Source organism: Triticum aestivum, chromosome 1B, assembly GCF_018294505.1.
Source record: "Triticum aestivum cultivar Chinese Spring chromosome 1B, IWGSC CS RefSeq v2.1, whole genome shotgun sequence".
Taxonomy (NCBI): Eukaryota; Viridiplantae; Streptophyta; class Magnoliopsida; order Poales; family Poaceae; genus Triticum; species Triticum aestivum.
In genome coordinates, this window is record NC_057795.1 from 460787180 (window position 1) to 460799548 (window position 12369).

The 12369-nt window shown below is 46.4% G+C and overlaps 1 pseudogene; it reads right to left on the reverse strand.

The window, feature by feature from the left end:
• Nucleotides 1-6482: 6482 nt before the first annotated feature.
• LOC123131646 (uncharacterized) lies at nucleotides 6483-11007 on the reverse strand (annotated as a pseudogene).
• Between the last annotated feature and the right edge of the window lie 1362 nt (nucleotides 11008-12369).

The window sequence follows — 12369 nt, forward strand, 5'->3', positions numbered from 1 at the left end:
AAATATGGACTTTGACAGACTTGCCCGATGATCGGCGAGCGATAGAAAACAAATGGATCTTTAAGAAGAAGACGGACGTGGATGGTAATATTACCATCTATAAAGCTCGACTTGTCGCTAAGGGTTATCGGCAAGTTCAAGGGGTTGACTACGACTTTCTCTCCCGTAGCTAAGCTGAAGTCCATCCGAATCATGTTAGCAATTGTCGCATAGTATGATTATGAGATATGGCAGATGGACGTCAAAACGGCATTCCTTAACGGACATCTTAAGGAAGAACTGTATATGATGTAGCCGGAAGGTTTTGTCGATCCTAAGAATGCTAACAAGGTGTGCAAGCTCCAGCGATCCATTTATGGGATGGTGCAAGCATCTCGGAGTTGGAACATTCGCTTTGATGAGATGATCAAAGCGTTTGGGTTTATGCAGACTTGTGGAGAAGCCTGCGTGTATAAGAAAGTGAGTGGGAGCTCTGTAGCATTTCTCATATTATATGTAGATGACATACTGGAAATGATATAGAACTTTTGGACAGCATTAAGGCCTACTTGAATAAGTGTTTTTCAATGAAGGACCTTGGAGAAGCTGCTTACATATTAGGCATCAAGATCTATAGGGATAGATCGAGACGCCTCATAGGTCTTTCACAAAGCACATACCTTGATAAGATTTTGAAGAAGTTCAAAATGGATCAGTCCAAAAAAGGGTTCTTGCATGTATTGCAAGGTGTGAGATTGAGCTCGGCTCAATGCCCGAGCACGGCAAAAGATAAAGAAGAGATGAGTGTCATCCCCTATGCTTCAGCCATAGGATCTATTATGTATGCCATGTTGTGTACCAGACCTGATGTAAAACTTGCCGTAAGTTTGGTAGGAAGGTACCAAAGTAATCCCGGCAAGGAACACTGGACATCGGTCAAGAATATCCTGAAGTACCTGAAAAGGACAAAGGACATGTTTCTCGTTTATGGAGGTGACGAAGAGCTCATCGTAAAGGGATACGTCGACGCTAGCTTCGACACAGATCTGGATGACTCTAAGTCACAAACCGGATACGTGTATATGTTGAATGGTGGAGCAGTAAGCTGGTGGAGCTGCAAGCAGAGCGTCGTGGCGGGATCTACATGTGGAGCGGAGTACATGGCAGTCTCGGAGGTAGCGCATGAAGCAATTTGGGTGAAGGAGTTCATCACCGACCTAGGAGTCATACCCAATGCGTCGGGGCCGATCAAACTCTTCTGTGACAACACTGGAGCTATTGCCCTTGCCAAGGAGCCCAGGTTTCACAAGAAGACCAGGCACATCAAGCATCGTTTCAACTCCATCCGTGAAAATGTTCAAGATGGAGACATAGATATTTGCAAAGTACATACGGATCTGAATGTCGCAGATCCGTTGACTAAACCTCTTTCGCCAGCAAAACATGATCGACACCAGAACTCTATGGGTGTTCGATTCATCACAATGTAACTATATTATTGACTCTAGTGCAAGTGGGAGACTGTTGGAATTATGCCCTAGAGGCAATAATAAAAGATTATTATTATATTTCCTTGTTCATGATAATTGTCTTTATTCATGCTATAATTGTATTATCCGGAAATCGTAATACACGTGTGAATACATAGACCATAATATGTCCCTAGTAAGCCTCTAGTTGACTAGCTTGTTGATCAACAGATAGTCATGGTTTCCTGACTATGGACATTAGATGTCGTTGATAACGGGATCACATCATTAGGAGAATGATGTGATGGACAAGACCCAATCCTAAGCATAGCACAAGATCGTGTAGTTCGTTTTGCTAGAGCTTTTCCAATGTCAAGTATCTTTTCCTTAGACCATGAGATCGTGTAACTCCCGGATACCGTAGGAGTGCTTTGGGTGTACCAAACGTCACAACGTAACTGGGTGACTATAAAGGTGCACTACAGGTATCTCCGAAAGTGTCTGTTGGGTTGACACGGATCGAGACTGAGATTTGTCACTCCGTATGACGGAGAGGTATCTCTGGGCCCACTCGGTAATGCATCATCATAATGAGCTCAAAGTGACCAAGTGTTTGGTCACGGGATCATGCATTACGGTACGAGTAAAGTGACTTGCCGGTAACGAGACTGGACGAGGTATTGGGATACCGACGATCGAGTCTCGGGCAAGTAACGTATCGTTTGACAAAGGGAATTGTATACGGGGTTGATTGAATCCTCGACATCGTGGTTCATCTGATGAGATCATCGAGGATCATGTGGGAGCCAACATGGGTATCCAGATCCCGCTATTGGTTATTGACCGGAGAGCCGTCTCGGTCATGTCTGTGTGTCTTCCGAACCCGTAGGGTCTACACACTTAAGGTTCGGTGACGCTAGGGTTGTATGAATATGAGTATGCAGCAAACCGAAAGTTGTTCGGAGTCCCGGATGAGATCCCGGATGTCACGAGGAGTTCCGGAATGGTCCGGAGGTAAAGAATTATATATAGGAAGTGCAGTTTCGGCCACCGGGAAAGTTTCGGGGGTCACCGGTATTGTACCGGGACCACCGGAAGGGTCCCGGGGGTCCACCGGGTGGGGCCACCTATCCCGAAGGGCCCCATGGGCTGAAGTGGGAGGGGAACCAGCCCCTGGTGGGCTGGTGCGCCCCCCCCCCCCCCCGGGCCCCCCTCTGCGCCTAGGGTTGGGAACCCTAGGGGAGGGGGCGCCTCCACTTGCCTTGGGGGGCACTCCACCCCCCTTGGCCGCCGCCCCCCCTAGAGATCCCATCTCTAGGGCCGGCGCCCCCCCCCCCCTGGGGGCCTATATAAAGGAGGGGGGAGGTAGGGCAGCTGCACCTGAAGTTTTGGCGCCTCCCTCTCCCCTTGCTACACCTCCTCCTCCCGTAGTTGCTTGGCGAAGCCCTGCCGGAACTCTGCTGCATCCACCACCACGCCGTCGTGCTGCTGGATCTTCATCAACCTCTCCTTCCCCCTTGCTGGATCAAGAAGGAGGAGACGTCATCCGCTTCGTACGTGTGTTGAACGCGGAGGTGCTGTCCGTTCGACACTTGGGCATCGGTGATTTGGATCACGACGAGTACGACTCCCTCAACCCCGTTCTCTTGAACGCTTCCACTCACGATCTACAAAGGTATGTAGATGCACTTCTATCACTCGTTTCTTAGATGAACTCATAGATGGATCTTGGTGAAACCGTAGAAAAAAATTTATTTTCTGCAACGTTCCCCAACAGTTGTTTGATTGTTTGTGCAGGTCTTGGTGATTTGTGCGTTGTCTCCTAATGGATTGATACCTTGATTCTCTAATTGAGGGAAATACTTATCTCTTCTTTGCTGCATCACCCTTTCCTCTTCAAGGGAAAAATCAATGCAAGCTCAAGAAGTAGCAATGCTCTTGCAAAAAATTGGTAAACCTCTGACTTTAAAGGTGCCTTCCTCTCTTGAGTTCGATAACTCAGGATCACCTCCTGGGAAAAATGCGCCAATCATTTCTGCTCCTTTACGGGATCACTAAATGGACTAATTGGTAGTGTTAGTAGAATAAGGTTTTTGTTAGTAGAATAAGGACTTAACGGGTGTTAGTAGAATATACCCACCTTATATATATATAGCAGTGTTGACCTAGGTTAAAATTGATCCATACCACTAGGGGGAGGGGGCTACCGTGCCCCTACATCCTTGGCATCCCTAGCAGGCGGTGACATGTTACTTGCCCTTCCCTCCTCCTTCTCCTCCTTACCTACTCAGCTCTCTGGCAGTTGGCGCCGCTCAAAAATCATTTCACTTAGGCACGCCACTACCACCAACTCATACTAACGTGCCACCCCGCGTCGGTCTCTACCATGCAATCATTGTGCTGACTGCGGTGGTGTGTGTTCCGTTCGTCACATGCATAGTCTAGTCTAAGCAGAGTTCTGTTGATTGGCATCAAAAATCATAAATAGTTTGTAACCTTTATGTTTGTTTTGAAGCAGTGGGAGTCGTAATATGCAGCCTTTATACATGTATGCAAAGATCTATTTATGAAATATTACCTTGAAGAATTGGCCCTAGAGTTCATATTCCATCCTTTTCATTGAAATTGTTTCAAGTAGCGCCTATATTTATGATAACCTTGGTAATAATGCCACAACAAAGTGTTTTAACTTCTTGGAGTGTTGCGGGATGCTATGTTAGGAAATATGAATAACCTTCACCTAAGTGCCATCGTGGATTGAAGTTGAAGAAGGACGCCCCAAGATAGGGTGCATCATGCAATTGTATACTAAATCAAGCCATAGGTTCTTTCGTTTTCCTTCTTCGTAGACTTACTATTTTGCTGGAATACACATAGCATGTGTATCGTATATTAGAGAAGGAGAAAGGAAAAGAACCCTCCACCGTTTACACCATTATACAACACCCTCATCCACCTCCGCCACACAAAGATCAAACTATGTGTCTACTCTCTATTGACCCACCTATTCAACTCTCCGAGAAACCTATCCATCTCTCATTTTATCAGGCCAGCTGACCTCCATGCTCATCCCTCGCTCTCCACATGCCGAACAACCTCCACAGTTGAAGGCACCACTCCATCATAAACAACTGCATTTCGATGCTTCCACAACTCCCAGAGTCCAACCTTTGCAGACTTACTTTTTATTTACCAAGGATGTGGATCCAAGAAAATAGAACTAACACGGTAACGAGTGACTAAAAAGCCTAATGGCAAATCAATGGAAGCCTGTGAGTTTCCCAAATGGAGGTAGGCCATTCTAGATCACCAACAACACGCACTTGCGGCCTTAAGTATTCCTACAGTATGATACAACAATATGCCCATGCAAATGAAAAAAAACATGTCTGTAGACAATGACACTATGCTTAGGTTTTGTATAGTGCAATAATCTCTTCTCTTTGTTCATGTCCACTGAGCCATCATCTTCGCTGTCAAGCCCTCCAAGTCGGGATCCACAAACACTTCAACATACCAAATTGGGGGGAGAATATCAAGTGATACGGGGCATAGTGTGCTCCCATGATATAGGTTTTCGAGAGCCCTTGGATCTGAGATCCAATGGTCGCATGTTGAGCTTCTGTAAGTTTGCAAAAAAACACTCAAGGATTTGTTATTTACGCACAAGTCTAGAATCTTGGCCTGTGGTCGTTGGATCCCAAATACAAGGGCTCTCGCGAGCCTGTATCATGGGAGCATTGGATGCCCGTATCACCTGAAACTTTCCCCCAAATTGGGGCATGGCAGATTTGGCATGCGGGACATGGCAGATTTGGGAGACCATATCATCGTCCTCTGCGATCACCATTTTAAGCTCAACTTTCTTCTTTCCTGTCTAATTTTGGTTTTGGATTCATTTTATTTTTTGAGAAACACCGAGTATAATGTAGGCACGGAACTTCAAGATTGCATATCAATAGGCTATATGTTTGATAGTAAAGTATTGTAAAAACTGAAGTATCAACAAACCACACTAATTTAGCAAGTAGGTATAACATACCGTGGTTGTGACAAAACAGAGTGTTTTGTAGTATTGACAATACACATAACCTGTTTGGCGCAGCGACGTAAAATTAGTTGCAGCATTAACGGTGCAAACACGTCTGGTTTTCCAGCGAAGCTAGCCGTTGCATGCAGCAAAGTGATTGGCCAAAGAATGGCCATGCACATGGCGATAGAGCAGCGTGTTACCATCAGCATGCATAAGAAAGAAAGCTTGCACTAAGTGAACTCCGCTGAACGGCCATGACCAAACAAATCGCTCGGCAGCACCAAGCGGCAGAGCTGCACGACGACTGGCTGCTTGGCCTTCTTCCGCATCTGCGGCGGAGCTACACGTGTAGCAGATGGGACAACGACAAGCCATGGAGAGAGGCCTACATGCAGCAGCAGCGAGTTGTCCATCCCAACACGAGCGTAGCTGAACGACGTGCGGTGGCATCTACAAAGAGCACAGGGCGGCGGCCGCGAATAATTTCTGTAGAGGGAGGCGAGTCAGCAGGGAAGAAGTTGACGTCTGCTCTGTTTTAAAAAAACAGGTCTTGGATTCTTTTTATAAAACAGAGAAAAAACAGTGTTTTGGCAAATACTGTAGTATTAAAATCACAATTTTTAGGGGCAACCAAATAGCTCATTGTAAATAAAATTATGGTAATCTAAAAAACTGCAGTATTCTTGAAATACATAGAAAATACTTTGCTAACGCCAAATAATTCATATATATTAAGGAGACACTAGAGCGTTAAACCGGATCTTCCTTACACAGGACACCTTCGAATTTCTTGCGTTCTTAAACTTGGTGGAATTTTTTCTATTTTCCTCTTATTTTATCTCGGTGCACTTGGAACTCATTGTATGGATGTGATGGTTGTTTTGCTTACAAAGCAGGGTGAAAGCCTGTTTCGAGATTTGAGCTACAGGGCACATAGAGCTGCAGACCGAATGATGTAGGACCACATGAGTAATATATATATATGACTAAAGCACAAGTGATTGGACTTGAACGGAAAACAAAATTTTGATTAGAAAAAACTAAGCCATCAGCAACGAGCAAATATTTCACCGAAGGTTGTGCCGAACCTGGAGTGACTGTCAAATAATATCACTATTAAACAAATTTTGTCACCTTTTCTGATGACCCTCATGTGAGCAGGTTCCAGCTACAGAGGAAAACTACCAACATGAAAGCACGTTATCACCATGCGCAAATCTCTGAAACTCAACAAAAAAACATGCGTAAATCTGCAACAAGTTCCGGCACGTACGGACAGATGCTAATAACTCTTGCCGGAAAAAAATGAAGGATGGATTAGAACATCACGAGCATCATGCCCAGAAGGTTAGCACACGCATTCCTCGTCTTCTTCGACTACATCCCAGGTGTCGTCCAGAGCAAAATTGTCACGGGGAGAAGCAACAGCGATCTCCTCCTCATCATTGAAACCTGAATTCGACTCCGTGGCAGAAGACCAGCTGCTCTCCGAAATCACCGATCTGACAGAGCTAGACAAGCTCGATGAAGCTAGCTGAAGTGGCTCACAGACAGAGAACAGTTTGGAAGGTGCCGATACGACGGAGCCGACCAAGCTCGATGAACTTAGCTCCAGCGATTCACCAGTAGGAAGTAGTTTTGAAGGCGCTGATACGACCGAGCCTGCTAAGCTCGATGAAGCTAGTTCCAGTGGCTCATCAACATAAATTAGCCCGGAATGTGCTGATTGGACCGGGCTGGGAAAGCTCATTGGAGCGAGCTGCAGTGGTTCTTCAGCAGGGGATTGGCCAGCTGCTGACTCGACTGAGCTGGACAGTATCGACGAAGCTAGTTGCTCGGCAGGGACTCGCATATCAACTCTACGTTGGAGCTGCGTAATGTTGCCGAAGATTCCAAGCATTTCTCCACTGAAATAATAAACGAGCATGGATGTAGATTCATGAGTTAAATATTTTTCAAATGTCAGTTCGAACGATTTCAAACACTTAGTATACTTACTGCAATTCATCAACAACATGGCCCCTGTCCATCAGTAGCTCCCGCAGCTGTATCAAGAGATTGCATGTTAGCCCTCCTTTCTTAGAATCACGGCTAGGAATAATATCGGTATGTCATCCAAGTACAGTAGCTCATTTGTTACCTTTGCATTCTCCTCTGCCTGTTGCTCCAGCTTCTTAGACTCTTCCTTGGCAGCATCAAGTAGGACTTCCTGTTCTTTCAGCATTTCTTGAGCCATTTTTTCCCTTTCAATCATTTCCATCTCAGCAGCTGCTCTTTCTGCTTCTGCTAAATCAAGTCTTCTTTGAAGAGTCCGGTGCATCTTCATAATGTACATGACGAAAGTTGTAAGAAACTAAATTATATTTCATGTTGAAATAGTAATAACCAATGCAGCATAAAAATTAGTATTATCAACATATAGTACAAAATAAAAACAGCAACAGAACTTTCTGACACATTGCAAACATCTACTCAAAATAGGCTAAATGTCCTAGAAATACAGTAAGCTGCCTGTAAGAATCAAGGATTTACAGCAGAGCAGCCAGACATAGGAGCAACTAACAACTGTGCACCACAAAGCAAAGTGCAACTGTAACACGAATTTATTTTTCCCTAAAAAAAGGCAACACACACTTTATTTGGCCGTGAGTATTGAACCTGTACTTGATGCTGGTTAGTGTACACTACACTGTAAGCCCGAATCGTACTTATATTTCAATAGACAACAAAAGAGTGCAACAGTATAAGGTTATAACTTACCTCGTCAATGACCGACACGAAGTGTTTTCGTTCTTCAGAAATGTCAAACAACCAGGACTGGAGCCCCTGAGCTTCTGAGGCTAGAATAGATTTCTCAGCAAAAACCTCTGCTGCAACCTACACAATTTCCATTATTAAGGATCTCGTTCGTTTTTTCGAAAGTTCTTAAAGGGTCTTGCTGCAAGTCAATTGGCAGAAAACAAAGTACGAAAAGTAAATTCTTTGAGTAAAACCTTGTTGTTCTCTTCCACTGCTAGTGTAGACATTTCTTTTAGCTTCGCCGCCTTTACAAGAATATCATTGCCAGCTTGACTTGCTTGGGATACAACATGTTTTGTTTCTGCCTCACTAACCTCAACCTCCTCTAGCATTTCACTTATCGCTGCCACATTTGACAGCAAAGCATTCTGCAACACACATTCATATATTAAGAGAAATCGGAAACATGTACTCCCTCCTTAAAGAAATATAAGAGTGTTTAGATAACTAAAAAAGCATTTATATTTCTTTATAGAGGGAGTAAATTCTTGGGAGAACAATGTATTAGGAAGTTTTCAATGAGTCCAACCTAAGAAGCACACTATGTAACCCAAATGTGACGCTCAGATTAGTCAAAATGATTAGTAATTTGGTGAGGGAATATTGAGATTTGCAGGAGGAAGGTGGGCATATTTTAATCCTCAATTTTTCATATGAAAGTTTGTACAGCTACTATCACAATTATTTTGAGTTGTTACTAGTACTTTTGACAAGTAAATGTGATGTTTCATGAATTTAAATGAAAAGGAAACACTTTTACCTTCTTGCAGTTTTCAGCAGAGATTGCGTCATCAATAGACTCAGGGCTAACGGAATAGTTTGATCACACGTTCATATCAGGTGAATCATCACCATGCAGCGTAGAAATATCTTCAGAAGTTGGCTCGGCCTGGTTTTCCTCAGAAGATGAGCATTGTATTTGTTCATCACAGTGATCTTCAGTAGCGGGGTCCGGATAATTCATTTCTTTCTGCTCGTTTTCAGAATGAGCTACTTCATGATCGACAACTGAGTTCTGCGCTCCAGCTAGCACAGAATCAGAATCAATTTCTTCAGGTAGACCGTCCTGACCAGATGTTGATGCTGCAGCAGGTGACTGCATCAATTGTTCTCCCATGGAGTTTTGTCCATGTTCAGCTGAATATTCATTGATAGCGTCAAACTGTACAGATTTTGGAATGGTACCATCATCCACTGGCGGGATCGTGAAACTAGTGTTTGTGTCACTAAATACCTGATGTTGCCCTGAGAAAGGATTTTTTCAACACAAAGAAGTGTTTTGAGATGAAAACAAGAAGTAACGAGGGAGGAAGAAATCTTACCATGAATATCTGAATCGTCATTCGTGCTTACATTATTGTCATCTGCGGTACTATTTGGAAGGACATTATGGATAACATAATCTGCTGCTGCATCAGCATCTCCATTGAATGAGATGGAAACTTCTATAAGTGTTGAGAAGTTAACCTGCATAGTTAAAGAGTGGGGATGTGGCAGTGTGTGTTAGTAAGTGGCGTGCCAGGTCTATAATAATTTTAACAACAAGAAATGCATTCACAATTTCATACAGTAACTCCACCCGTTCTAGGTTTGTCCTAAGTCAAACTTGCTTAAGTTTGATCAATTCTATAGAAAAAATGTGGTAAGATCTACAACTATTCCATTCATTACTTGGGTTTTGTTAATTGGTTAATGAAAAATAGTGTTGCCTAGGCTTTACTACAAAAATCACGGACCCAGAAAAACTCTCACCAAGACTAGAGAACAATATTGCAGAAAGAATTGAAATGCATGTGTACTTCAATCAAATTCTCTAGTGCTTGAGAAAAACAGATCACTTCTTCGTGTCATGCAGATGGCATGAAACTAAGGTGAAAGCAGATCAACCAAAGCCAGTGGTTCACATACATATGTCCTGCAAATTAAGAAAAGAACACCATACGTTTTGCATTGCTATAATTATTAAGCATCTGTGTGTCAACGCAGAGCAGCCCTTCGTTTATTCACGACAAACGCAGGCGCGCACGCGCGCGCGCGCGCGCGATCAACAGCGTACACCTACGCAGTTCAGTAAAACAAAACTGACGAACCCGTCACGATTTGTTCGACAGATCAGCAATGTGTGAAACTAAACCGACGAACTCGTCGGCACTTTTTTTTTACTGTAAATAAAATCATCGGCTGTACAACCAATCGAACGGGCGTCGATTACGAAGTTTCTTGCAGAAAAGAAAAGATCAATCGCGCGTTGGCAGTCACGGACTCACCTGCGGGAACACCTGCACGAGGCCGTCCAGGACGAGGAGTGCGTCCCCCGTCATCCTCGCCTCCTCCTGCAACCGCACACGCACGCGCGCGTAGGACCATCGAACTCGTTAGGATCGAACTGGTATCCAGACCGAACATGCAAAAGCGATCGAACACGCTAGGTCACGAGGGAGCGGCGGGCGGACCTCGAACTTGCAGCTAGGGTGCGTGTCGCCGGCGGACGAGGAGGAGGAGGAGGCGCTCGTGGCGCCGTGCTTGCGGCTTGGGTCCATGCCGTTGCCGGCGGGGAAAGACGGAGAGGCGCCCGTGGTGGCTGGATTGGTTAGCTGGGGTCTAGGGGCGGGCGCTGGCTGCTCTGCTGGGAGGGCTTTGGGAAGAGGATTTGATGGGGCGGGCGATCTTGGGAGAGGGGTCCGGCTTTAATCCGAGCAGGAGAGCGATTCCTGTTCGGTTCTGTTTTGCCGCGATGTGGTTCGGGGGTGTGGCACGCGACGCGGGCTGCTGCAGACGACGAGGCGCGCGCGCGGGGGCGGGGGCCGTTGGATCTGGGCTCTTGGGTCGCGTTCGGCGCCAGGATCCTGAGCGGACGGTGGGGATGCGTTGTTGGCCGGTGCGGCTGTCCCGGGCGAAAGCAAAGCCAGCTCTGACCAGAGCGGTTTTCAGTTTTGTGGAAGGATAACTACTACTAGTAGTACTACTCTGACCCGAACGGAACAGATATCTCTTTGGATTGGAGATCGAACGATGGAACGGCACAGCCTCCAGATTGCAAAGGTGAGATCCAGATTAAGTTCAAAAAAAAAGTGATCCAGATTCCAGCGTGGCCGTTGGTGGGGCCAATCCTACACTCATTTCCCGGCACAGTGAAAGGTGACTAGTCCCCTCGCGTGTCGCGGCACGGCGCTTAGACCATCTCCAACAGGCGCCGAACGCGCCGCTCGCAAAAAACTGGTTTGCCGCGTGCCCATCGCCTGGTTTGGCGCGGCGCGCAGCGCTGGCCCCATGGCTCAGCGTGCTCCGCACGGTCTTCTGCCGTGTTAAGACGAGGCGGCGGGGCGACGTCCAGCGCCTGCTGGAGCGTGTAGACGTCCTGGAAATTCATCTGCCCACGCGGCCTGCCTAGGCGCCATGCCACCGCGTCGTACGCGCGGGCGGCCTCGTGCACCGTCCCGTAGGTGCCAAGGCCGAGCCGGAGATCGCCGGAGAGTATCTCGGAGTAGTACCCGCCGTTGGGGCACAGGCGGACGCTGCGGAAGCCCGACGCTCCTCGGCGGCGCGGCGGCATGGTGGCGCGTCGGTGGCGGGGCGTTGGAGCGGTGGAGGCGCGCGTGGCAGAGGAGGAGGAAGAGGCGCGTGGCAGAGGAAGTGGAATCGGAGTCGTGGAGAAGGCGCGTGGCGAGCGCCGCATTTTATAGGCGCACCGGAAGCGGTGCGCCAAAAATGGCGCGCGAGCTGCCGCCTTTCCGCGCGCGCGCGAGTTTCCCGCCATCGCTGGAGCGTGGCAAAACGTTCCGCGCACGCTAAAAGCTGGGTTTACCGCGCGTGCGTCTTTTGGCGCGCCTATTGGAGATGCTCTTAATACCCTTCTCGTCCTGCTCGTTTGGAGTTAGTCATCACTTGGTTGAAAGTTTTTTTTCCCAAAAAAATATAGTTGAGAGTTTTTTCTTTTCTTTGAAAAAGCATCCGGGTCTGTGAAAAGTACCCTAAACATAACAAAAATTACATTGACGTTTCAAGACCACTACGGTCGCTAAACGAGCGCCAACACACTGATGTCGCCATTCCCCTATCGGAGCAGGCTTGACTTTCTTGATGTGAGTT